We start from the raw sequence: 22,999 nt of genomic DNA, 5'->3' as shown, positions 1-22,999 counted from the left end.
TCCATAATAGTTAAACTTCTTGGAAATTGGGTACTGGGACTACTCTCTGATCATTGCAACGAATCAGCAGGACGGACCATCGTGGCTATGACGGTCCGTCATAAACTTTTGTAATCCCACACTGAGTCAGACTTCCCCATCTTCCTTCACCAGCTTATCTACGATGCCACCTACGGACCGTCACAAGCTCGACGGACCGTCACAAGCTCCGTAGGTGGTCTCTTCTCCATTTCTTGCTCAAAAACTTCCGCGTTCATCTTTGGACAGATTTCCTGGAAATAAAGAAAAACTTACATAAAAATCAATACAAAAAGGCTTTTGGACACTCACTAAACTTAAGGAAAAACCATTAAAAATACCGTGAAACCACGGTATATCAACACCCTCAACTTAAATTCGTTGTTTGTCCTAAAGCGACGCACTATGACTCACTACAAAATCTTTGTACAATAGTATCCATATTTTAGCTTTTGCAATCATTTGGATATCAATCCCGATCAGTCTCATCATGTTTATGCATATTATCACTATTAGGCTTGAATTATGTGGAACCAGACAATGATACAGACTCACCACGCACTAACACCTATCCTCTTCAATTTCTCACCGAGGTGCTAATATTTTTGGTATTGCAACTAGTTTCCTCACTTCAAATCAACATCCTCAGTTTTCACACAATGATTTCAGTTTGAGTATAAGGATTACTTGTCAACACTCAATCTCAGAACAAATTCACAACTCATTCATGCATATTGCCATAAGCTTGCCCTTATTTTCACTGCTTTAAGTTCGCCATACAACTCTTAGGATCACGATAGGACTTTCTTAGCTTGTAACATAGGCTCAGGGACAGGTAGGGTATATTTAGGTATACTTTAGTGACTTTTTGCCCTCCTTGACATATCAGCTAAGTGTACCATGATTGGGAATTGTTTGATCGTCTTTCTCTGAGGAAGAGTCGAAATAGAATCAACTTGAATTCGGGACCGCTATTCGAAATCTTGGTGAAACACTGGATTTCTTATCTCATGTCTGCTTTTCGTGAAAAAATACCAATTGAAGTGGAGGGTTTATTCAAACAAAAAGGGACTGAGTCAACTATTCAATCAAATGATATTGAGCATGTTTCCCATCTCTTCTCGAGAAACAAGTGGGCTATTTCATTGTAAAATTGTGCTCAATTTCATACGTGGCAATTCCGCCAAGATCTCTTCGTTAGTTGGGGGAAGAATTCGCCCGAATCAGATTTTTTGATGAACGTATCGAGAGAGAATTGGATTTGGTTAGACAATGTGTGGTTGGTAAACAAGGATCGGTTTTTTAGCAAGGTACAGAATGTATCGTCAAATATTCAATATGATTCCACAAGATCTAGTTTCGTCCAAGTAACGGATTCTAGCCAACTGAAAGGATCTTCTGATCAATCCAGAGATTATTTGGATTCAATTAGTAATGAGGAATCGGAATATCACACATTGATTAATCAAAGAGAGATTCAACAACGAAAAGAAAGATCGATTCTTTGGGATCCTTCCTTTCTTCAAACAGAAAAAAAGAGATAAATCAGGTCGATTCCCGAAATGCCTTTCTGGATATTCCTCAATGTCCCGGCTATTCACGGAACGTGAGAAGCATATGATTAATCATCTGTTTTCGGAAGAAATCAAAGAATTTCTTGGGAATCCTACAAGATCCGTTCGTTCTTTTTTCTCTGATAGATGGTCCCAACTTCATCAGGGTTCGAATCCTGCTGAGAGGTCCACTAGAGATAAGAAATTGTTGAAGAAACAACAAGATCTTTCTTTTGTCCCTTCCAGGCAATCGGAAAAGAAAGAAATGGTTAATATATTCAAGATAATTACGTATTTACAAAATACCGTCTCAATTCATCCTATTTTAGCAGATCCGAGATGTGATATGGTTCCGAAGGATAAACCAGATATGGACAGTTCCAATAAGATTTCATTCTTGAACAAAAATCCATTTTTGATTTATTTCATCAATTCCATGACCGGAATAGGGGGAGAATACACATTACACTATGATTTTGCATCAGAAGAGAGATTTCAAGAAATGGAAGATCTATTCACTCTATCAATAACCGAGCCGGATCTGGTGTATCATAAGGGATTCGCCTTTTCTATTGGTTCCTGCGGATTGGATCAAAAACAATTCTTGAATGAGGCCAGGGATGAATCGAAAAAGAAATCTTTATTGGTTCTACCTCCTATTTTTTATGAAGAGAATGAATCTTTTTCTCAAAGGATCAGAAAAATATGGGTCAGGATCTCCTGCGGGAATGAATTGGAAGATCCAAAACCAAAAATTGTGGTATTTGCTAGCAACAACATAATGGAGGCAGTCACTCAATATAGATTGATCAGAAATCTGATTCAAATCCAATATAGTACCTATGGGTACATAAGAAATGTATTGAATCGATTCTTTTTAATGAATAGATCCGATCGCAACTTCGAATTTGGAATTCAAAGGGATGAAATAGGAAAGGATACTCTGAATCATAGAACTATAGTGAAATATACGATCAACCAATATTTATCGAATTTGAACAAGAGTCAGAAGAAATGGTTCGAGCCTCTTATTTTGATTTCTCAAACCGAGAGATCGATGAATCCGGATCTTGATGCATATAGAAACAAATGGTCCAATGGGAGCAAGATTTTCCAGGAACATTTGGAACAGTCCGTTTCGAAGTGGAAGAGCCGTTTTCAAGTAGTGTTCGATGGATTATGTATTAATCAATATTCTATTGATTGGTCTGAGGTTATTGACAAAACAGATTTGTCTAAGTCACATCATTTCTTTTTGTCCAAGTCACTTCTTTTTTTGTCCAAGTTGCTTTCATTTTTGTCTAACTCACTTCCTTTTTTCTGTGTGAGTTTCGGAAATATCCCCATTCATAGGTCCGAGATCTATATCTATGAAGAATTGAAAGGTCCGAATGATCAACTCTATAATTAGTTGTTAGAATCAATAGGTCTTCAAATTTTTCATTTGAAAAAATTGAAACCCTTCTTATTGGACGATCATGATACTTCCCAAAAATCAAAATTCTTGATCAATGGAGGAACAATATCACCATTTTTGTTCAATAAGATACCAAAGTGGATGATTGACTCGTTCCATACTAGAAATAATCGCAAGAAATCCTTTGATAACCCGGATTCCTATTTCTCAATGATAATCCACGATCAAGACAATTGGCTAAATCCCGTGAAACCATTTCATAGAAGTTCATTGATATCTTCTTTTTAAAAAGCAAATCAACTTCGATTCTTGAATAATCCACATCACTTTTGCTTCTATTGGAACACAAGATTCCCCTTTTCTGTGGAAAAAGCCTGTATCAATAATTCAGATTTTACGTATGGACAATTTCTCAATGTCTTGTTCATTCACAACAAAATATTTTCTTTGTGCGTCAGTAAAAAACATGCTTTTTGGGGGAGAGATACTATTTCACCAATCGAGTCACAGGTATCTAACATATTCATACCTGACGATTTTCCACAAAGTGGTGACGAAACGTATAACATGTACAAATCTTTCCATTTTCCAAGTCGATCTGATCCATTCTTTCGTAGAGCTATTTACTAGATCGCGGACATTTCTTGAACACCTGTAACAGAGGGGTAAATAGTCAATTTTGAAAGAATTTACCGTCAACCTCTTTCAGATATGACTCTATCTGATTTAGAAGGGAAGAACTTGCATCAGTATCTTAATTTCAATTCAAACATGGGTTTGATTCACACTCCATGTTCTGAGAAAGATTTATCATCCGAAGAGAGGAAAAAATGGAGTCTTTGTCTAGAGAAATGTTTTGAGAAAGGGCAGACGTATAGAACCTTTCAACGAGATAGTGTTTTTTCAACTCTCTCAAAATGGAATTTATTCCAAACATATATGCCATGGTTCCTTACTTCGACAGGGTACAAATATCTAAATTTGATATTTTTAGATACTTTTTCAGACCTATTGCCAATACTTAGTACCAGTCAAAAATTTGTATCCATTTTTCCTTATATTATGCATGGATCAGGTATATCATGGCGAATTCTTCAGAAAAAATTGTGTCTTCCACAATGGAATCTGATAAGTGAGATCTCGAGTAAGTGTTTACTTAATCTTTTTCTGTCCGAAATAATGATTCATCGAAATAATGAGTCACCATTGATATCGTCACATCTGAAATCGCCAAATGCTTGGGAGTTCCTCCATTCAATCCTTTTCCTTCTTCTTGTTGCTGGATATCTCGTTCGTACACATCTTCTCTTTGTTTCCCGGGCCTCCAGTGAGTTACAGACAGAGTTCGAAAGGGTAAAATCTTTGATGACTCCATCATCTATGATTGAGTAGCGAAAACTTCTGGATAGGTATCCTACATCTGAAACGAATTCTTTCTGGTTAAAGAATATCTTTCTAGTTGCTCTGGAACAATTAGGAGATTCTCTAGAAGAAATACAGGGTACTGCTTCTGGCGGCAACATGCTTGGTCCCGCTTATGGGGTCAAATCAATACGTTCTAAGAAGAAAGATTGGAATATCAATCTCATCGAAATCATCGATCTCATACCAAATCCCATCAATCAAATCACTTTTTCAAGTAATACGAGACATCTAACTCATACAAGTAAAGAGATCTATTCATTGATAAGAAAAATAAAAAACGTGAACGGGGATTGGATTGATGAGAAAATAGAATCCTGGGTCGCGAACAGTGATTCGATTGATGATGAAGAAAGAGAATTCTTGGTTCAGTTCTCCACCTTAACGATAGAAAATAGGATTGATAAAATTCTACTGAGTCTGACTCATAGTGATCATTTATCAAAGAATGACTCTGGTTATCAAATGATTGAACAAATGAGAGCAATTTACTTACAATACTTAGTTGACATTCATAAAAAGCATCTAATGAATTATGAGTTCAATCCATCCTGTTTAGCAGAAAGACGGATATTCCTTGATCATTATCAGACAATCACTTATTCACAAACTTTGTGTGGGGAAAACAGTTTTCATTTCCCATCTCATGAAAAACCCTTTTCACTCCGCTTAGCCTTATCCCCCTCTAGGGGTATATTAGTGATAGGTTCTATAGGAACTGGACGATCCTATTTGGTCAAATACCTAGCGACAAAGTCCTATGTTCCTTTCATTATGGTATTTCTGAACAAGTTCCTGGATAACAAGTCTAAAGGTTTTCTTCTTGATGAGATCGGTATTGTGATAACATCTACTATACCAGGAATATAAATGAACCTGATTATTGCAATTGCTCAGGATAGCCTTTTTTAGCTTCTAGGGTCTATTTCTTAATTCAAGATCCCTCTTACAAACTGAAATCAAAGAATTAGTAGATCTGTTCTACCCAAAATGGGAATGGACTAGGGTTATGAATTTATAATATGATGATCGAGTAGATTCCATGATTATAAGTTCATTCCATACCGGACCAGGCCGGAATAGGATATACATTCTCATAATGAGAAGGGGCCATTCGGGCCTATCTAAATAGATACTATGTTTACATATGGATCCCTACACCGTTACATTCCATTTAGGATTAGGAATACGTGTAATCGGACCTGATTTTTACATATCTCTATTGGGACCCTATTCACCTCCTTGAGTGAATCAAGAAATAGGTTCGATTGTCCATCTTTTTGATATATATCAGGCATTGCATTCTCCGGATAATTCAAATCGACGCAATTGGATGTCCAACTCGGGCCTATATGACATGAGCGATCAATAGATCCACCTTTGTCATATATTCCATGCATCACACTAGATAGATATCATATTCATGGAATACGATTCACTTTCAAGATATCTTGGCGGTGAAATGGTAGACACGCGAGACTCAAAATCTCATGCTAATGAGGGTGGAGGTTCGAGTCCTCTTCAAGGCATAATATTGAGAATGCTCATTGAATGAACATTCTCCTGGAATTGGAAGAAATTCGGCAGCGAATCGCAAAATCCTGGTGATCTTCTCTATCTAATGAATGGGTAGTCCTCATTAAAATCGTCCGCCCGTAACCCAGCATATAAAGTACATTACATAGTCCAGGGATTGGCGACTTACCCATTCAGTGACTTTGGATAATGTCCGCCAGAGGAAACTTAGAAAAAGTTGGAGACCCTTAGGAATAGGGTCTCTAAAAACAAAAACGGTTGTGCAGGACGGACCATCGTGGGAACGACGGTCCATCGCATGTGTCTGTTGGTTGACACTTAAAAGAAAACAAATAGTGGGGTGTTGGAATAGACCCTATGACGGTCCGTCGTGGGTAAGCCGGTCCATCGTGGTTACGACGGTCCGTCATCGGGGTCTTATTCTGTCATTCAGTGACACAACTGAGGATGCCAAAATCATCCCCTGTGACTCAAATGGAATACTTAGTGTTAACCTACATGTTTCTAACCCAAATACCTAGTAAACTAGTAATGCTAAAGCACCTATTTCTCGAGTTTTAACGAGGCAATTCGAGGATTCTCAACCTAGGTCAAACAAAATTGGATCAAAGAATTAAGACCCATCAAAAAGAAAAAGGATAATACTAATTTAAAAACAAAAATGCAATGTAAATGGGTAGAGATCAGAGACACATACCTGAGAAGAGGAGAAAAACAAGCAAATGAGGCACTTGGTTATCAAGAGCAGAACCACAGCAGCAGACTCCGACCAGTACAAAGGAGATTTCTGGAATTAGGGATTTGGGGAAGTGATCAGTTGATAGAGAAGAGAGGTAGGAAGTTGGAAGTTTGAAAGGGAGGGAAATTAAAGAAATAGGGAAGGAAATGGGTGAAATGAAGGGGTGGGTTTTTTTAAATGTTGACAAATTTTAAAATTCACCAGCCGAGTCGGGTCAGGTTGCGGGTTAATGATGCAACTAGTCCCCGACGACGGTCCAACACAGATGCGACGGTCCGTCGTGGGTTCCGTCGCGTGTGCCCTAATTTTGAAAATAAATGAAAGACTTACCTGTTACGACGAATTCATGCGATAGTCCGTCGCATGCATGACGATCCGTCGATGTATCTGTAAATGAATGTTGCGAAGTGATTTTCTGCAGAATTTCATGGTGATGTGCCTGCAAATTTAAAACCCATTAGTAGAAAATGCTACCATTACTAGAAATACAACTAAACGTATTGGGTTGCCTCCCAACAAGCTCCTGATTTAACGTCGCGGCACGACTGAAGACACTTGATTACTCAGACTTCATAAAGCTGGTATGCCTCGATCACTTCATTCGCCAATACAGCATGCTCGAAATATATTTTTATTCGTTGTACATTCACCTTAAACCGCACACCCTCCTTGGTTTCCAACTCAACTGCTCCATGAGGGAATAGTTGGGTAACCAAGTAAGGGCTAGTCCATTTGGACTTAAGCGTGCCCGGAAACAAGCGCGACCTAGAATTGAATAGAAGCACCAAATCCCCAACCATAAACTCTAGTTTTTCAATTTTTAGGTCATGGTACTTCTTCATATTTTCTTTGTAGAGAGTTGAGCTTTCATAAGCTTTCAGGCAAAATTCATCGAGTTCATTCAACCTAGTTAACCATTGTTCTTCCTCTTCGTTCCAATCCATTTTGAACTTTTTCATAGCCCACATGGATTTGTGCTCTAATTCAACCGGAAGATGACAAGCTTTCCCATATACAAGTTGGTATGGGGACATACATATGGGAGTCTTATACGCTGTCCGGTACGCCCAAAGAGCATCATCAAGCCTCCTTGACCAATCTGTTCTACTAGCGTTTACTGTTTTTGACAATATCTCTTTGATCTCCCTATTTGACACTTCAACTTGCACACTAGTTTGAGGATGGTAAGGAGTGGACACATTATGGCGAACACCATATTTCTCCAATAATCCACTGAACAATTTGTTGAAAAAGTGATATCCCCCATTACTAATAATTTCGCTTGGGGTGCCAAATCGAGAGAATATATTCTTTTTCAAGAAAGCATTGACACTCTCCCCTTCATTGTTTGCAAGGGCGATAACTTCCACCCATTTAGATACATAATCAACTGCTACCAAGATATACTTCATTCCATGAGAACTCACCAAAGGACCCATAATGTCAATGCCCCAAACATTAAATAACTCAATCACAAGAATGGGGTTTAGAGGGAACTCTTGCTTTCTCGAAATGTCGCCATCTCTTTGGAATCTATTAAATGCTTTAGCAAACTCATGAGCATCTTTATGAAGAGTTGGCCAATAGTAACCACATTGTAATATGTTATGAGCGTTTCGGATACCACTATGATGTCCACTAACGGGTGAGGAATGTCATGTCTCTGAAACACTCAACATCTCACATTCCGGCACACTACACCGAATAAGCCCGTTGATGTACCGTGGTTTCATGGTATCTTTAATGATATTTCCTTAAGTTTAGTGTGTGTCCAAAAGCCCGTTGATGTACCGTGGCTTATTAGGCGTTGTGTGCCAGAATGTGAGATGTTGAGTGTTTTAGAGGCATGCCAATCCTCACCCATTGGTGGACATCATAGTGGTATCCGAACCGCTCATAAGATATTACAATGTGGTTACGATTGGCCAACCCTTCATCAAGATTCTCATGAGTTTGCTAAAGCATGTGATAGATGCGAAAGAGATGGCGGCATTTCAATAAAGCAAGAGCTCCCTCTAAACCCCATTCTTGTGATTGAGTTATTTGATGTTTGGGGTATTGACATTATGGGATTTTTTGTGAGTTCTCATGGAATGGAGTATATTTTAGTAGCGGTTGATTATGTATGTAAATGGGTGGAAGCTATCGCCCTCGCACACAATGAAGGTAAGAGTGTCAGTGCGTTCTTAAAACAGAATATATTCTCTCGTTTTGGCACCCCAAGGGCAATTATTAGTGATGGGGGCTCCCACTTTTGCAACAGATTGTTCAAGGGATTATTGGAGAAATATGGGGTTCTCCATATTGTGGCCTCTCCTTACCATCATCAAACTAGTGGGCAAGTTGAAGTGTCAAATAGGGAGATCAAACAAATATTGTAAAAAATAGTGAACGCTAGTAGAACGGATTGGTCAAGGAGGCTTGATGATGCTCTTTGGGCCTACCAAGCAGCGTATAAGACTCCCATAGGTATGTCCCCATACCAGCTTGTATTTGGGAAAGCTTGTCATCTTCCGGTTGAATTAGAGCATAAAGCCACGTGGGCTATGAAGTAGTTGAAAATGGATTGGAACGAAGCTGCATAACAACAATTAACTGGGTTGAATGAACTCGATGAATTTCGCTTGAATGCTTATGAAAGCTCAGCCCTCCACTAAGAAAAGATGAAGAAGTACCATGACCTAAAAATTGAAAAACGAGAGTTTATGGTTCAGGATTTGGTGCTTTTATTCAACTCTAGGTTGCGCTTTTTTCCGAGCAAGCTCAAGTCCAAATGGACTGGCCTTTAGTTGGTTACCCCACTATTCCCTCATGGAGAAGTTGAGTTGGAAACCAAGGAGGGTGTGCGGTTCAAGGTGAATTGACAATGCATAAAAATCTATTTCGGGCATGCTGAATCGGCGAATGAAGTGATCGAGGCATACCATTGATGAAGTATGAGTAATCAATTGTCTTCAGTCGTGCCGCGACGTTAAATCAGGCGCTGGTTGGGAGGCAACCCAATACCTATAGTTTTCTTTCTAGTAATGGTAGCAATTTCAACTAATGGGATTTAAATTTGCAGGTAGCACATCACCAGGAAATTCTGCAGAAAATCACTTTGCAACAGTCACAGACGGATACATCGACGGACCGTCACGAATGCAACGGACTGTAGCATGAATCCGTCGTGCCAGGGACGTTTTTCATTTATTTTCAAAACTAGGGCACACGCGACGGAACCAACGACGGAACGCCGCATCTGCGACGGACTGTCATCGGGGACTTGGTGCGTCATTATTGAGAGTACCTGAGCCGGCCCAGTTTGGGGTATTTTAAAAATTGTTAACATTTAGAACCCCAACCCTTTCATTTCACTCATTTCCTTCCCTCTTTCTCCCATTTCCCTCCCTTTCAAACTTCCAACTTCATACCTCTCTTCTCTATCAACTGATCGCTTCCCCAAATTTCCCAATTCCGGTTATCTCCTTTCTACTGGTCGGAGTCAATTGTTGTGGTTCCGTTCTTGATCACCAAGTACCTCCCTTGCTTGTTTTTCTCCTCTTCTCAGGTGTGTGTCTCTGATCTTCAACCATTTACATTGCTTTTTTTTATTCATATTAGCCTATTTCTTTTTGGTGGGTCTTCATTCTTTGATCCAATTTTATCTGACCTAGGTTGAGAATCCTCAAATTGCATTGCTAAAAATCTAGAAGTATGTGCTTTAGCATTGCTAGTTTGCTAGGTATTTGGGTTCGAAACATGTAGGTTAGCACTAACAATTCCATTTGAGTCATAGGGGATGATTGTGGCATCCCCAGTTCTGTCATTAAATGATAGAACGAGACCCCGATGATGGACCGTCGTACCCACGACGGACCGTCATAGGTTCTGTTCCAACACCCAATTTTTTGTTTTCTCAATGTGTCAACAAACGGATACATGCGAAGGGAGCCATCAAGAAGGCTAACTTGATCTTCACGGCTAAGTTCTAATCGTTGATTGTCCGCCACTGCCTTTCCCCACGGCTGTTGATAATATAGTCACATGGGATCGCGTACTTCTGTTGGCGGCGATGATAGCCAGGTTTGAGGTGGACTTCGCTTGGCTTCTACAGGCGATCATGCATGAGAGGGCTTTCAAGTCCATACCTACTTACTTATTTCCGTGCATGATATTTTCCTTATGCAGGTCCATAGGTGTGCCCATCTTGCACATTGATCAGCTAAAGACTCTGCTGGGCAATATTGATATCGGCCTCATTAGGGATGAGGCCAATGAGTTGGCTCCACGCAAAGGGCCCCGTCCAGAGTTGCCTCCACTTGGTGAAAATCTAGCTGATACAGTAGCACATGCTCAGAAGGCTACGCAGGCTGCTTCCGAAACCACTGACACTACCCCGGTCGAGTCTATTCCCGGTAGTAGCACTGCCCCTAGCTTCTCTCGCTCAGCCCCTTTCCCCGGTCTGTTCCCGCTTGCTAGGGTCGAGAAACTAGAGGCACATATGGCTACACTTCTGCATCACATCCAGCCTTGGATGCAGAGGTCTATTGCTGAGGCAGAGGAGAGCTTGGAGCGTAAAATGGTCCAGCACACAGAGCGGAAGATCGCTAAGGTTCATCAGCGCTTGGACGCTTTTGAGTTGCGGGTGCTAGCCCGGCTAGCCCCTCAGGTAGACGTGTCGACCCATCAAGCTGCGATCGAGAGTTTGCGAGCAGACATTGATATGATTCTAGAGGCTAGGGTGCCTGAGTCTGAGGCCTCTTCTGCAGAGCCTGCTGAGGACACAAAAATGGCGGCCTTATTCGCCACTTCTGAGATTCCACCACTTCTCCCTCGAGATCATGCCAAGAGGCGCAAGGTTCGAGAGGAGGATGAAGCTAGAGCACAGAAGAAGGAGGGCCGTAAGATGGAGGCAACGAGGAGAGCCTCGCTTGCTGATGAGTAGGCGCGTCGGATCAGGGCTGTAGAGTCAGTTGATGGGGCATCTAGCTCCAGAGATGTGAATATAGCGGGGGACACTGCTGATAGTGTTGTTGCTAATGAGGACACTACTGAGGGTGTCCAGACTACAGAGGTAGTGTGTTCCGGGGAACCGGACCCACCAGCTTGCTGATCGTCGGCGCTTTGCGCACCAGGTTTGCTTCACCTATCACTCTTGGATGTCAATTTTTTTTATGCATTGGGGACAGTTGCATATATTTTTGTTGAGGGTGGGGTAAATTGAAAGTGAGTGCTAGGGTGAAGTCTGAGTAGCCCAATTCACGATCCTCTTTTGGGGTTTTCTTGCCTGTGTCTTTTTCCCCAAGAGACTGATTATTTTTATTGTTGAACCGGCATGTCTATATCTTGTGTACATAGTTTAACTCTGAAGCATGATGGGTAATATGATATCCTTATGTAATGAAAATGATGCATGACTAGGCATAGTAATTGATAAATGTGTAGCTCTAAGCATGACATAGAGATACACCACTGCATGACCCTAAGTCTAAAATTCAAACTAGGTGTCTGATAATCTGGTAATGTAATGAGATGTCAAGTTAGTGTGAGGAAGATTTGAATAGTCCACTATTTGTACTAAGAAAGAACTTGCCGGGTTAGTCCTGTTAAAAGTAAGGTGTAATAAACAATTAGGAAAGGATCATAGGCCCTTGTTCAATACAGCCAATTTTAAGCCTAAATAAATCAATATAAAAAACCCGAATGAAATTAATCCCTCTTTGATCCAAATGATTTGAGCTTAAAATAGACCTTTCTTTTGCACCCCAACTGATTTTTTCTGCGAATAATGTGTTGGCCCTAGTCCCTCCTTGGACATGTGCACCTCAACTTATGCCAAAAGCATAAGGTGAGGGTGGCTAATGCAGTAAACAACCTTTTCGTGGCCCTGACCCAACTTTGGGTATTGTGCACTTTGACTCATGGCAAAGCCATGAGTTGAGGGTGGATCTTATTATGAATGATCTGGAAAGTGGGATTAAAAGAACAAAGAAAGAGAAAGAACAAAAGTAAAGTGACTAAACAACCAATTGAAAGAAAAGTGAAATAAAAAATAAAAAAATAAAAAAATACAATAAATACAAGCAAGAAAAGAATAGAGTCACTTACACAAATGAAGAAAGAAGGTAAAATACCAAGGTGAAAGCATATGAGAAATTGGGCGAAATAAAATGATAAAAAGTGGTATGTTTAGCCGATATGTCAAGGAGGGCAAAAAGTCACTAAAGTATACCTAAATATACCCTACCTGACAATGAGCCTATGTTACAAGCTAAGAAAGTCCTATCGTGATCCTAAGAGTTGTATGGCGAACATAAAGTAATGAAAATAAAGCCATGCTTATGGTAATCTGTATGAATGAGTTGTGAATTTGTTCTGAGAGTGAGTGTTGAAATGTAATCCTTATACTCAAACTGAAATCATTGTGTGAAAAAATTAGGATGTTGTTTTGAAGTGAGGACATTAGTTGCAATACCAAAAATATTAGCACCTCGGTGAGAAATTGAAGAGGATAGGTGTCAGTGCATGATGAGTCTGTGTCATGGTCTTATCCCACATAATTGAAGCCTAACAGTTATAACATGCATAAACATGATGAGGCTGATTGGGATTGATAGCCAAATGATTGCGAAAGGTAAAATATGGATAGTATTGTAAAAGATTTTGTAGCGAGTCATAGTGCGTCGCTTGAGGACAAACAACGAATTTAAGTTGAGGGTATTGATATACCGTGGTTTCGCGGTATTTTTAATGTTTTTTCCTTAAGTTTAGTGTGTGTCCAAAAGCCTTTTTGCATTTATTTTTATGTAAGTTTCTCTATATTTGCAGGAAATCTGTCCAAAGATGAACGCGAAAGTTTTTGAGCAAGAAATGCAGTAAAGTTACCACCTACGGGGCTTGTGACGATCCGTCGAGCTTGCAACGGTCCATACGTAGAAACATAGTGAAGGTGCTGAAGGAAGATGGGGAAGTCTGACAAAGTCTTGGATTACGAAAGTGCATGACAGACCGTCATAGACACAACGGTCCGTCCTGCTGGTCCGTCATAATGTCAGAGAGTAGTCTTAGTACCCAATTTCCAAGAAGTTCAAGTGATATGGAACGGAGAGCCTCGACTGACCGTCGTTCTTGGAATGGTCCGTCATACCTGTTCGTCTAGGGTAATGAAGAAAGAAGCAGAAGAATTTGTGAAGTATAGGATGACGGAGGCCCTGATGGCCCGTCGTGACCACGATAGTCCGTCACGAGGTCCGTCGACTTGGACGCGTTTTGACAGATTTTCAGCAATTAGAGTCCTCCTTTTATTAGTTTTTTGTTTTTTAGAAATAGTTCAAAAACCTCATTTTAGGGATTAGATTTTTGGTTCTGAGACTCTTTGTTAGTAGACTCTTTGTTATTAGACTTTTTGATTGTTAGTCTTTTGGAGAATCTTTAGTCCTTGATTAATTTCAGTAATTGAGACACTTTTTTTTGAATCGATTGTTGGTGCTTTTGTTGATTAATCAAGTGAAATTCTGGATTTTATTCTTTCTCATTGAAGGTGCATGAATTCTTATATTACATATATGAATATTGTGATTATTACTATGGATAACTAAACTCCATAACTAGGGTTGTGGGAACCATGGGTGAATAATGAGGTAAAATCTAACTAAAATAACAATTCTAGAAGTGTCTTGCATGTATTGAAAATTCTTCCGCTTAGAAGTCTTTTAACGGATGGCCAACATTAGAACTCGCCATAATGCTACTTGCCGACCAAGGAGGTAGATAATAGGAAAAGAATTATCAACTTAAATTTAGTGTATACTATCTAATAGGATAGTATTGATTGGTACGAGGTAATAACTTAGTCAAATATCGAATACAATGCTTAATATGAGGTAAAGGTAAGGGTTAGTATAGCAACACACGTAGCCGGACCAAGGTGCGGAGTGAAATTTTCTAGATGCTGGACAAAGGATTTACAAATAAATAAATTATCACGTTGCATGCAAGATATTAGGAAAGAATTGTTATAGTTAGAATTATCAAGTTAGGAACCTATGGGGAACACTTAAATCCTAGTTACTTTTATTAAATGATTAAACTTCAAGATTGCAATCTGTTAGTTGTTTACTTTAATTTAGGTAGTTATTTTCATTAATTTAGAAATAAAAACCCCCATTTTATTGTCTTTTGTTTTCTAAGGAAATAATTGACTAAACAATAGTAATAATACATTAAAGTTAAGTTTGAACTATTTTCTTCGTGGGGATGATCCCAACCTCATTAGTTGGGTTCTTTACTTGATACGACCTCATTACTTCTTATTTGAGAAGTAAGTTTGAGCGTAGGCACAACTCCTATATAAGTATGGTTCATCCTAAAAGAACTTCTTCTCATCGTACATAAATTTTTTTCTTTGATGAAAGGACAAGTCCGATTCAAAAATATCACTAGTCAGATAGTTCACGAAATTTGCGAACCATGGAATCAAGTCTTGTGAGGCAACCAATACATGCTTATCGGGGAAAGTATCATCAATATCAGTCTTATACCCTATGTCTCTCATAGCTTTATCTTCTAGAGGGGACAAGTGATCGTCAACTTGATTTTTTGTCCCTTTTCTATCCCTCACTTCAAAGTCCAATTCTTGTAGCAGTAATACCCAACGAATCAACCTCGGTTTCGCATCCTTCTTTGCCATCAAATATCTCAATGCTGAATGGTCAGTATGCACACTATAAATCTAGTACCTACTAAATAGGAGCGTAATTTTTCAAAAGCAAAGACTACTGCAAGGAGTTCTTGCTCAGTCACTGTGCAGTTCTTCTGGGCTTCATTTAGGGCTTTACTAGCATAGTAAATGGGGTGAAGGATTTTGTTTCTTCTTTGTCCCAATACTACACCAAGAGCAACCCCACTAGCATCACACATTCAATGGAATGTTCCAATCCGGAGAAATAATGATAGGTGCCGACACAAATTTTTCTTTTAGCTCGCTGAATGCTTTAAGACCGGATTCATCAAAATAAAATTTACAATCTTTCTCTAGCAGATTGCACAACGGATGTGCAATTTTTGAAAAATCGTTGATGAATCTACGGTAAAAACCTGCATGCCCAAGAAAGCTTCTCACACCTTTTACAGAGAAAGGTGGGGGAAGTCTCTCTATTACCTCGACTTAAGCTCGATCAACCTCTATGCCCTTTTCTGAAATGCGATGACCCAAAACAATACCTTCATTCATTATGAAGTGGCATTTTTCCCAATTTAGTAGTAAATTGCAGTCTTCACATCTCTTAAGGACCTCAGATATATGGTTCAAACACCGCTCAAATGATTTACTAGCCACAGCAAAATCATCCATAAAAACTTCAATAGTATCTTCTGGTGCAATAAAAATCTTATTATACCCCGAATATCCATCACGAAAAAAGTACGACCCTTTTCCGGCAAGTCTATCCAACATATGATCTATGAAGGGCATAGTAAAAACGTCTATTCTCGGTCCATGCAATTAATTTACGGTAATCCATACACCCTCCATCCAGTAACCGGTCTCACTGGAACAAGCTCATTTTTCACATTGGGGACCACAGTCATTCCCCCTTTCTTAGGTACACACTTAACAGGGCATACCTAACTACTATCGGAGATCGGATAGATTACTCTGGCATCCAACCATTTAATGATTTCCTTCTTCACGACCTCTTGCATAGGTGGATTTCAGTGTATTTGGTGCTCAATACTTGGATTATCATCGGACAGGAGTCCGATTTTATGAGAACAAATACCAGGAGAGATCCCAATAATATCCGCAATAGTCCACCCAATAGCTCTTTTGAACCTTTTTAGCACTTTCACCAAACTCTCAAGTTGTAGTTCATTTAGATTTTATGCAATGATTACCAGCAAAGTGTCACCATTTCCTAAGAATTCATACCTAAGATGAGGTGGGAGATCTTGTAGTTTTAACATTGGAGCCTCCTCAATAGATGGTTTTGCGGGTGGAGACTCGCGATTCTTCATGTGTAACTCATATTTCTTCGGTTTAAACTGAACATCACCTCGATCAAGATTCGCGACTAATGAATCATACTCTTCAATGCAATCGTTACAAAAATTCATTATCACTGGCTCTAATGCTTCTACTCCTAGACATTCTTCTATTTATGTCTCAGATGACTCACCAATTTTGTAGGATATAGCAGATACCGATTGAAGCTCACCACTCTGCCTCATGGACTTACAAATGTTGAAGGTCACTTCTTCATTGTTCAACCGAAATTTCTTCTGCCCCTTTTCCATATCAACTAAGGCTTTACCCGTAGCAAGGAATGGCCTCCCAAGAATAATAGGCACTTCAAAATAGACTTCACAATCAAGAATAACAAAATCTGCCGGAAATATGAACGACTCCACTTTTACTAGCACATCGTGGAGTATCCCTATAGGCCTTTTTACTGTTTGATCGTTTATCAGTAGCCGCATCGCAGAGGGCTTTGGATCAACCAAACCCAACTTCATGTAAATCGAGAGGGGCATGAGATTTATGCTTGCCCCCAGATCACATTATGCTTTCGCAAAATGTAATAACCCAATTGTACAAGGAATAGTGAATGCATCCGGACCTTCTTTCTTTTGTACCAGAGATCTTGTAGCAATAGCACTACGATGTTGCATTCTATCATCATCCTGAAAAGTGACCGATCTTTTCTTTGTAACCAGATCTTTAATAAACTTGGCATAACCGGGCATTTGTTCTAAAGCTTCTACCAAAGGGACATTGATAGAAAGTTGCTTCAACATTGTTATTAAACCCGGATATTTACCATCCTCGGTCTTTTCACTAATCTTTGAGGAAATAGGGGTGGTGGTCTAGGCATGGGAGTTACCTTTTTAGGAACTTTAGCATCTTTTCCAGTGTTATCTTCTACTTCACCACTAACCTCTACCACTTAATCATTATCTTTTGTCACCTTTTCCTCATTGGACGGCATCAGTGGGCCAATGGTTTGCTTACCACCGCGAATAGTGATTGCCATACACTGTCCATTATTTTTTTGATTTTGGACAGTGTTGTTAGGAAGAGTGCTCGGTTGCCGTGTGTTCACAGTCGCAGATAATTAAATCATTGCAATTCAAGCTGCTTAATCAATATTGCATGTGTATCGACTTTCTGCCCAATACCCGCTAAATAACTCCTTAACTCTTTAGTGTGCTTATATCTAGCATCGAACCTCCTCATCAATTTGTGCAACATATCCTCAACTCGCGCTATACTACCTCTACCACCCTAGGAGTAAGTTCACAATTTTGAGGATGAACATAGGGCCCATTCTTATCATTTCTGTTACCATAGTTACCCGTGTTGAAGTTGTTGTCTCGGTTGTAATTTTCATCTCGGACATAATGACCCTCACGGTTATAGTTACCATAGATCCGACCTTGTTTTCCTTGACCTTGGCGCCAATTCTCCTGATTTGAGCCTTGGGAACTCGGTCGGAAACCCCCCGTCTACTCATTTACCGCATAGGAATCTTACTCATAATAACATTCATCATTTGGTGGTGGTGGTTTAGATAAGTAGTTAATTGTATTTATCTTTTCTGCACCCCGGTGACATGTTTTAATACCAACCCAAGATCAGTTCTCATCTAAGCCATCTCTTCACGAATCTCATCTGTGGCTGGGTTGTGAGTGGATTGCACTGCGAAGGATTTCTCCGTGTATCTGACTTCCTAATACTCCAAGCTTTATTATTCTGGGAGATTTTCTCTAACATTTCGGCAATCTCACCATAAGTACACTCCCCGTAGGAACCACCCGCTATAGTATCCAATACCGCTTTATTATTATCATCCTGTCCCCAATAGAAGTATTCCTTCAGTGACTCATCATCTATGCGGTGATTGGGGACACTTCTCAAAAATGAACAGAATCGATCCCAAGAACTACTAACTGACTCTCCTGGTAGTGCCACAAAGTTGTTCACTCTTTCTTTGTGTTTTAGTTTCTTGGAGACCGGGTAGTAACGTGCTAAGAAAACGTCACTTAGTTGGTTCCAAGTGAAAATTGAGTTAGAAAGGAGCTCAGTGAACCAAATATCAGCCTCTCCCATCAGTAAGAGAGGAAATACTCTTATCCCTATTACATGCAAATCAAAATCAAGTCTCCCTACACAGATTTTCCACACTGCCCTTACCTTAGCTATATGGGCATGTGGGTCCTCAGAAGGTAGCCGTGAAAACAAACCTCTAGCAATCAGCATTTGCATCAGACTACTAGTTACCACAAAGGTATGGCCTTGTGGTAGAGGGGGCAAGACAAGTGGCCAATCAAAGTCTGCAATATTATCATAACTTTTGTAGTATTCTTGAGGGCGTGGAGCAGGATTTTGTCCCCTTTGTGGATTTTCACCCGGATCATCGGGTAATAACTGACCATGAACATCAATAGGAGCTGGGATGTTCTGGTTTGGATCATCATCATGAATACCCAAGTTTCGATTCATATTGTGTAGTGTACGCTCAAATTCGTGATCGTAGGGAAACAACGGTTCTCTTCCTCTCTGTGTATTTGGCATACAAAAAAAATAGTACTGCAAGAATCAAAAACAATAAAAAGATAAAATTAAGAAAATATCGACTAAACTTTAGTAATAATTTTAAGTTAATCTAAAAACTACTTTCCCCGGCAGCGGCGCCAAAATTTTATACGCTCAAACTTACTTCTCAAATAAGAAGTAAAGCGGTTGTATCAAGTAAAGAACCTAACTAATGAGGTTGGGATCGTTCCCACGAGGAAAATAGTTCAGACTTAACTTTAATCTATTATTACTATTATTTAATCAATTATTTCCTTAGAAAACAAAAAACAATAAAAGGGGGGTTTTTTATTTCTAAATTAATGAAAATAACTAACTAAATTAAAGTAAACAACTAACAAATTCAAATCTTGGAGTTTAATCAATTAATAAAAGTAACTAGGGTTTAAGTGTTCCCAACAGGTTCCTAACTTGATAATTCTAACTATAACAATTCTTTCCGAGTATCTTGCATGAAAAGTGATAAGTTATGTATTTCTAAATCCTTGGTCCGGCATCTAGAAAATTTCACTTCGCACCTTGGTCCGGCAACGTGTGTTGCTATACTAACCGTTATATTTACCTCATATTAATCATTGTATTCGATATTTGAGTAAGTTATTACCTCGTACCAATCGACACTAGCCTATTAGATAGCATACACTAAATCTATGTTGATAATCCTTTTCCTATTAGGTACCTCCTTTGTCTGAAAAGTAGCATTAAGGAGAGTTCTAATGTTGGTCATCCGTTAAAATGATTTCTGAAAGAAAGAATTATCAATATATGCAAGAAACTATTCTAGAATTGCTATTTTAGTTAGGTTTTATCTCATTATTCACCCATAATTCCCACAACCCTAGTTATGGAGTTTAGTTACCCATAGTCATAGTCACAATATTCATATATTTAATATAATAATTCATGCACTTACTTTGATGAGAAAGAACAAAATCCAGAAATTTACTTGATTAATCAACAAAATCCCCAACAATCAATTCAAGAAAAAGTGTAATAATTGCTGAAATTAATACTTCAATACTTGAACAAGAGAACTAAAGATTATCCAAAAGTCTAACGATCAAAAAGTCTAAGATCAAAGAGTCTACTGTCAAAGAGTCTCACCAAAAAAATGAGGTTTTTCGAACTATATATAAAAAAACAAAAACCTAATAAAAGAAGGACTCTAATTACTGAAAATCTTTCAAAACACGTCCGAGTCGACGGACCTCGTGACGGACCGTCGTGGTCACGACGGGACTTCATGGCCTCCGTCGTCCCATACTTCACAAATTCTTCTACTGCTTTCTTCATTACTCTTAATGGAAGGTATGACTGACTGTTCCAAGCACGAGGGTCCATCGAGGGTCTTTGTTCCTTAATACTTAAACCTCTTGGAAATTGGGTACTGGGACTACTCTCAGATCATTGTGATGAACCAGCAGGACGGACCGTCGTGGCTATGACGGTCCGCCATAAACTTACGTAATCCCACACTAGGTCAGACTTCCCCATCTTCCTTCAACAGCTTCTCTACGATGCCACCTACGGACCGTCACAAGCTCGACGGACCGTCACAGGCTTCGTAGGTGGTCGCTTCTGCATTTCTCGCTCAAAAACTTCCACGTTCATCTTTGGACAAATTTCCTGCAAATAAAGAAAAACATACATAAAAATCTACACAAAAAGGCTTTTGGACACTCACTAAACATATGGAAAAGGCATTAAAAATACCATGAAATCATGGTATATCAGTGATTAACAAGCTAAAACTAGCTAAATAACAATTCTAGAATAGATTCTTCCATGTATTGATAATGCTGCCGTTTAGAAGTCTTTTTAACGAGTGCACGCGTTAGAACTTGCCCTATTTCTACTTGCTGGACCAAGGGAGTAGTTAATAGGAAATAAATTATCAACATAGATTTAGTGGACACTATCTAATAGGCTAGTTTAGATCGGTGCGAAGTAGTACCTAAGCCATACATCAAATATGATGCTTAATATGAGGTAAATGTAACGTTTCATAATTTAGACACACATAGCGGACCAAGGTACGGGGTGAAATTCTCTAAATGCCGGACTAAGGATTTAGAAATACATAACTTATCACTTTGCATGCAAGACCCTAGGAAAGAATTGTTATAGCAAGGATTACCATGTTATGAACCTATGGAAACACTTACACCCTAGTTTTTCTCACTACTTGATAAACACCAAAGTTTTAATCTTTCTACTTGCTTTACTTAGAAATAATTGAACATTTTTGTTTCACAACCCCCCTTTTAATTAACAGTTTTCGGAAAGGACTTTACTAAATAGACGTAATCGTAGATTAAAGTTAAGTCTAAACAATCTTCCTCATGGGACCTACTCCGACCTAAAAATTGGGTTCTCTACTTGATACGGCCTCTTATACTAATTTAGGGAAGTATAATTTGAGCGTATCAAATTTTGGCGCCAGTGCGGGGGGAAAGTGTTTTTTAGACTATCTTTAAGCGCAATTACTGAATTTTAGTCAATACTTTTCTAATTTTATTTTGTTATTTTGATTTTTTGTATTTCAGGTCGAACTCTAGTGTTTGCAAAGTACACGGAGTCTAGGAGAACCAATACTTCCATTTTATTAGAACTGAACCGTGCACTATGCAGAATGAATTATTCACACAATCCTGCTAATCTTGGTGATGGGATCAATCATCAACTTTCTCCATCGATTGATGCTCATAACCAAGTGATCGTGGAAAACCCTGGTGAGGGCTCTCTAAGGAGGCAACCTCATGCCCTACGCCCTCAAGAGTATTATAGGGGCAATGTTAACATCACCGATTCGGATGGACCTCTTATCCTACCTCCTCTACCACAAGGTCATTCATTCGTGGTAACTAGTAGCTTGATGCAGATGCTCAACGCTAGAGGTTTGTTTTCGGGGATACCATCTGAGGATCCACATGCTCACATCGCCAAACTGAAGTCGGTGTGCAAGAATTGTGTAGGGAGGCCGTACTTGGACATGGATATCATCAAATTAAGGGTGTTCCCTCTTTAAGTGACGGGAGAGGAAGCGATTTGGTTTACTGAGTTGCCTTTTAATTTGATCTATACTTGGGAGCAGTTGAGAGATGTGTTCCTAGCAGGGTATTACCCGGTTTCTAAAAAGATTAACCACAAAGATAGAGTGAACAACTTTGTGCCATTTCCAGGGGAGTCGGTAAGTAGTTCTTGGGATAGGTTCACCTCATTTGTGAGAAGTGTACCAAACCACCGCATTGATGATGAATCGTTGAAAGAGTACTTCTATAGGGGCAAAATGATAACAATAAGGCAGTACTTGATACTATTGCGGGTGGTTTTTATGGTGAGTGCACATATGCAGAGATTGCGGAAAAGTTGGAGAAAATTTCCCAAAACAAAAAGGCTTGGAGCACTAGAAAGTCGGGAACTGGAAGAAACACCTTTGCAGTGCATATGATATTTTTTAATAGATGGCTCAAATGCGGACTAAGCTTGGGTTGGTATTGAAACATGTAACTATGGGTGCAGAGAAAGTGAATGCGGTGAATTATTTCACTAAACCACCACCGCCAGTAGATGAATTTTACTATGAGGAAGACTCTTATGCAATTAATGAGAAGACGGGGGGTTTTCGCCCGAACACCCAAGGATCCAATCAGGAGAATTGGCACCAAGGTCAAGGAAATCAAGGTTGAAACTATGGGAATTACAATCGAGAGGGTCATTATGTTCGAGATGGAAACTAC

At 39.3% G+C, this 22,999-nt stretch overlaps 1 pseudogene; it reads left to right on the top strand.

Annotated features, from left to right (window-relative positions):
• The window catches only part of LOC107009755, a 74,451-nt pseudogene that overhangs the window by 43,724 nt on the left and 7,728 nt on the right, over positions 1 to 22,999 (top strand).

This window comes from Solanum pennellii, chromosome 2 (assembly GCF_001406875.1).
Source record: "Solanum pennellii chromosome 2, SPENNV200".
Lineage (NCBI taxonomy): Eukaryota > Viridiplantae > Streptophyta > Magnoliopsida > Solanales > Solanaceae > Solanum > Solanum pennellii.
The sequence above is the reverse complement of the archived record's forward strand: the minus strand, read 5'-3'. Positions and strand labels throughout refer to the sequence as shown.